Source organism: Pteropus vampyrus, unplaced genomic scaffold, assembly GCF_000151845.1.
Source record: "Pteropus vampyrus isolate Shadow unplaced genomic scaffold, Pvam_2.0 Scaffold436, whole genome shotgun sequence".
NCBI lineage: Eukaryota > Metazoa > Chordata > Mammalia > Chiroptera > Pteropodidae > Pteropus > Pteropus vampyrus.
Genome location: NW_011889217.1, coordinates 676,793 through 682,792, shown reverse-complemented (window position 1 = coordinate 682,792; position 6,000 = coordinate 676,793).

Below are 6,000 nucleotides of genomic sequence, written 5' to 3'. Positions count from 1 at the left end.
ACTGCCAGTTATGTATGTATTTTTCTGCTTACTCTACTGTTTTTCTGAAACCAGTTAAGGAGCTTCAGTGTGTCTGGCTACAAATACCCAGGGTGCCCACCTGGGTATTTAACCTGGCCAGGGTACCCTGGGGGACGGGGGGCAGTCACACAGACAGGTCACAGAGCCTCTGCATCTCAGCTTGAACTCAGTGGTCCCATACTTTTCCCCAAGCTTCCATCTTCCTGGGACCCCCAGCACAATGAACGACATCTCCTTCCTGATCCTTGCACCCACCCATCACCCCAGGAAGACAGACTTGAGCCTGGGCCTAGGGAAGAACTTTCTCCTAGGGGAGGACTGCTGCCCAAGAATAATGAGCTCCCTGTTGCTAGATGAGACCGATCAGATTGGGAACCTATATTGTCTTCTACAGCTCGCACCTATTCAGGCTGCATCTCCTTCACTCAGACCTTGGTCACAGCCCCCTTAGCAGCGTCCCCGCCTCTACGCCTGTCCCAGTCAGTCCACATAGCAACCAGGGGGATCTTTCTGAAACTCCTGCGGAAAGTGGGCCTCTTTCTGCGGCTGCCATCCGGAGACAATCCCAAACCGCCATTCTATATTCAGGCCCTCCAGGACCTAGTCCCTGTCCCAACTCATCCCCTCACAATGCTCCATCCATCCTAGACTACTCTGTGTGCTCCTGTGCCTTCCTACGTTTGGACCTTTACTCCAAAGTGCCCACTCACTAAAATCCTCCCGATCTTCTCTAATACCTCCTCCTTTAGGAAGTCATCCTGCTCTTCCCCACTTTTCCACCATCTTCTATGGTCAGTTGTCAGAGCCCAGAGACCACAGCTGCATTTATTCCTATCTTCCTCTCTGCTTCAGTTCTTCAGTCCGAGGCACATCTGTGTCCTGTAAGGCTGGGGTTGGACTGGCTCTTGCACTCTGACTGCCTAGGGAGGCAAGGGGTTCATGACACCTGAGCCCAGGAAGCTGTGCCAGGAGATCACGTGCCCCTTCTCACCTCCTTCCTTTCCCAATCCTCCTCAGATTTCGCTGGGAATAAAAGGGAAGGCAGCCCCAACCCAAGCCCTCCTGCAGAGTTAACCCTATGGGAGCCAGAGGATCTCTGAGTCCTGCAGGAGAACTGTGGGTTTTAGAGGTTAAACCAGCTCTTACTCCCCAGCCTTTCTACAGACGAGGAGACTATGGGCCAGAGAGGGTGGGTGGCAAATGCAGGGTCACACAGCTAGGACTCTGGGGAAGTGGGAGTGGGAGAAGGCAGTTCCATCTCAGGTGTCCACCCATTCCTTGTCCCCAGCTCCCAAGAGGTGTGTATGGAATGTTGGAGGGAAGTATGCCAGAGGGAGTGTCCCCCTCCCAGGCCCTGGGAGAAGAAGGGCAAACCTTAGCGGAGGGGGGCGGGGGGGGGCGAATGTCGCTTCGGAGTTTCATTCCAGCCACACAGGTCCCACCTTCGGTGCCCCACCCTGCTGTCCTCCCTAGCATGCCTCATGCCCTCCTGTCATCCCTTCCTATCAAATCCTGCAGTTGACCCTGGCCAGTCAGCCTAGGGGGTGGTTGGAAGCCTTCTGGTGCTGTGGTCAAGTAAAAAAGTCAAACTTAGATTCCAGGACCAGCTTGGCCTTTCTCTAGCGATGTGACCATAGAGTGGTCATTTTCTTTTCCTGAGCCTTAGTTTCCTCATCTGTGAATTGGGAGATATTGAGAGGAGGAGGTAATGGAAGATAATTCATGAAAAGGACTTAGCACAGTGACCAGTGGATGGTAAATTGTCAGTAAATATCACCTCATGAATTTTCCCGAGGAGGGTTTGTGGAGGTGGCGGAGAGATGCTGAAGACTGTTTTTTAAGGGTCATTAAATTCAACATCCTCTTCGGCTTCAGATTCCTTCCAATAATTCCGAATTTCCTGGGGGGTCGGGGGAGAGGGGTTAAGAGGAGGGGAGGGATAGCTTGCTGTGCCCTGACTAGAGGAGGCTTTGAGGTGAGATAGAAGGGAGGCACGAGAGGGGCCACACGCCCAGGTGTGGAGGGCAGAGGAGCACGCAGCCAAGGGAATGTGTCGGATGGAGGGGCAGTCATCATGAGAAAGAGTAAAGCCTGGCTGGGGCCAGGAGCAGTGAGGTGGGGCAGGGGCTGGTGGGGACCTGAGCCAAGTAGCAGCGTGTGACCCCTCCAGGGGCAGGAGGAAAGCTTCCCAACCTCCCCACTCACTTCCAGGCAGGCTGTGCCTCTAATCAGCCTTTCTGGATGACAGCAAGTTCTAGAAAAAAACCTCTTCATCTTCTTTAGGCAAAGTGTCTTAATCCATTTTTCAAGGTGGAATGGGAGGGAGGATCACCCAGTGGAAGGGTAAATAGACCCAACACCTCATCTCTGTGCCTTCTTCCCGAGTCGCTTTCTTTCCACAGCCCTCTTTGAAGGAGCCCATGTTTCCTTAAAGTTCTGACTTGTTTAGATTGAAATCAGCCTCCCTGAAACCTGAGCTTGGTTCCTATTCCCTTGGCTGCTCCCGTGTGTGCGCACACGTGCAAGTGTGCCCTTCTCAGTGTTTTTGAGTATGCTTGTCTTTCTTCTCAGTATGTCTGGTTACATCTCTGTGGGTCTGTGCCTCTGGCCCACTATGTCTCTGTCTCTTTCTATGTCTGTCACCACCTCACTCTTTGTGTCTGGGTCTTTCTTTGTACTTCTAAGTGAACATCTTGTGAACCTCAGAGCCCATCTCCATGCATACCTAGGAGTGACTCTCCTGCCAGCCCAGCCCCGCTTGTCTACCCCAGGGCATGCCTCCTTCTTAATTCCTGGTAATGAGCTCCCTCCTTCTTGCTCTTTCCCCTTGATTTTGTTTGTCTGAAAACCTGGGTGGGGCACCCCCCAGGCTTGAGGAAGCAGGGTGGAGTAGAGTTGGGTGGGGTGGGAAGGGGAGAGGAGGGACTACTCTATCCGTTCAGAGACCCCGGTAGTCAGAGACGCCCTTGATCCCCCAAGGAAGGGTCTGTGAAGGTGCTGGCCTAGGCAGGGCCCTGTACCTCCTCACTGGAAGGAGGGAGCCCGTCTTGGGGTGGAGGTCCTGGGTTGTGGACCAGGGAAGAGAGACTGAGGCACTGGGGCCTTCAGGGAGGGGGCTCACCCAGAACACCTCAAGTCCATAGGGGCAGAGGAGTGGGTACATATGCCCAACAGTTGGGGGTGGCTTCCTCCAGGCCTCTGTGTCTCCATGCTGGGGCTTCGACCTTTGGTGCCATGTTTATTTGAGGTAAGGGTGGCAGTGGGAACAGAGGCTCTGTCTTGTCTGGGCACCTTGGCTGTCCAAGAGTGGCACTCACTTCTTCTTTGTGTAAAGTAGAAACTGAGGCTCAGACCCTCAGTCAGGGTCACAGAGCAGTGCAGCAGAGCCTGGACTATAGAATCCAGTCTTCTGTCCCCAACCTGGCTCCTGTAAACCCTGTTCTCACACAGCACTTTGCAGCATCTCAGGGACACAGGGCTCTGGGTCCAGATCGCCTACATTCCACACCAGTTCTTCGCAGCCATGGGACCTTGGAGATACAGAGTCTCCATTTCCTCCCTATCCACTCTCCAGCTTGCTCTGTGCTCGAGGAGGCTAATATCTATGGGCTGCATTGCCTGGGCCTCTTGCCCTCTGGCTTCCAGTTGGGTTTAGCAAGTGGCTCGCGCAGCTAGGAAATAGGGCAGGGAGTGGGGGTATGGTTGGGGTGGGGGGGAAGGTCAGGTTATTGATGCCTTTTCCAGGACTTCCACTGAGTTCCAGTAACACTGCTCTCTCCTCTGGCCTCCTCTGGCTGAGAGGGAAGTGGCTGCCTACTGTTAGTTCCCAGGCCATCCCTTGCCGGTCCCGTGATTCTGCCCACCCGCCCCCGCTTGTAAATAGTCCCTTTATAAACTCTCTTCAGTAAATCCCAGGATATACTGTTTCTGCTGGATCCCTGACAGAGTCTACCTCTCTGCCCTTTAGTTTCTTCATCTGTAAAATGGGAATAATAACAGTAGTTATTTTATTAGGTTGCACAAGGTAAAGATTAAATGAGATAACACATATAGAATGATGCCAGATGTAGCAGTAAGAGCTATAGAAGATAAAATATTATTATTATGCTTCCTTGTGAGCTCCTGTGTAGGTTGAGGGTGGTCATGGTCATGAATTAGGGGTTTAGAGGGTACTGCACAGGGAATCAGGGGAGAGAGTCAATCCCAGGGAGTTTGAAGGCAGAAGCACAATCCCAATCTGTGTTTTCTAATCTTGTTTCACAGGCTTACCAGGAAGGCCTTCCTCAGGTTTCACTGTCATCCTGCTTCAGCTCCTCAAGAATGGGGCAGAAACCAAGATAATTATGACGACTCTGGGAGCCTTTTCTAGCTTTCACCATCACACTGAGAGTTCCAACATCTCTGTGTATGGCCAAAGCATAGGAGGCCTGGATAGAGGGGAAGCACTAATGGGAGAGTCTTATGGAACAGACGAGATTGCTGAAGGTGAGGTTATGAGTGGGCTGAAAACTGACTGACCTAGTGTGGAGAAGGGGTGGGTGTTACCTTTCCCCATCTCTAGAGCTCTCTGGGGATAAAGCCTTAAACCAGATTCGGTCACCTCAACCAGCTTCTCCGAAGCCCCTGGGAAGAGTGGTGGGCTTTTGTCAGGCTTCCTCACTGGACTCAGAGCCAGGGAGGCCTGGCTAGGCGGGGGGTGGGAGAACTCTGGGAGCCCCGATAGTCATCTGGACATGGTCCAGTGCTCATCTCCATGGAGATGCCCCCCCCCCATAGCTGAGGAAGTACCTGGAATGTCCTGTCCACCACCCTCATTCTTTACCACTCTGCTCAGGGTCATTGACAGGGCCTGGCCGGAAACAAGTTGAGGGAGGGGAGAAGGTGGCCTGGCCTAAGGGGGAGGTAGGCAGCAGGCTCGGTCTGAGGGAGCTCTTTCCTGGTGGAAGTAGCCTTTAGCTGGGGGATGCCCAGTTCCATGTCAGGGGTGGAGAGGGGAGATTGACCCCGGCCTGTGGACAAAGTCTTCCTTTTATCAGACTAAAGGTTTACACCTTGAGTCACCTTCATTCTTGGAGGTGCATATGTGCCCACACACACGTGAGGGTGTGACTGATGAAGGATGGGTGTATGGGTGTCTGTGCACTCACAAAAACACATTTACACTTTCACTCATTCACCTCTGACACACTCACATACACTCACTCCACACTCACTCCACACTCATACAGGCACACTCATACTCTGGCATCAACTCACACTCGCCTACACACCCAGATGTTCAAGCACACTTAGACACACCCAGATGTTCAAGCACACTTAGATACACTTAAGTGTACTCCCACTCTTACACACACACCTGCACTCCATGTCTTTACACTGACACACACACTCTTACAGTCATGCATGCTCAAGCACACATCAACACTGCACTCACACTTATCTGGTACTCACACTTGAATACACTGCGACTTGTGAGTCTTCAGAAGCCACACATCTATGCAATGAGTCTGACAGGCTAGGATTGTGTGTGTGGGTTAGTGCAGAGATAGGGGATAAAAAAAACCGGGGCCACGAGGTTCAGAATGTGGGATTGGGAAGCCTTTAGGTTTTGAGGTCACAAACCAGATTTTCAGAGTGGGGAGTCAGGAATCAGGAAGTTTGAAGAATGTGACTGAGAGTCCCAATGTCTGGGCAAGGGATGTAGAAGCTGCTGAAAGAGAGAACAGAATTGACTAAAACTCCCCATTTCTGATCGGCAGTGCTGTCTTTCTCACAGAAGTTTAGAATCCCAGGCAACCAGAGAGTCAGGGCCGCCTCACCTTCTCAAGTCAATGGGTCCACATTCTCTCTGACATTCTACAGAGTCTCACCCACAAAGTTGCATGAAGCTGCTGGGTAAGGCAGTGGCCAGTGCACACCTGGGTTCTCTCAGGGGACAGCTTCTAAGCCCACTGATACCTGATTGCGGAGTGAAGCCAC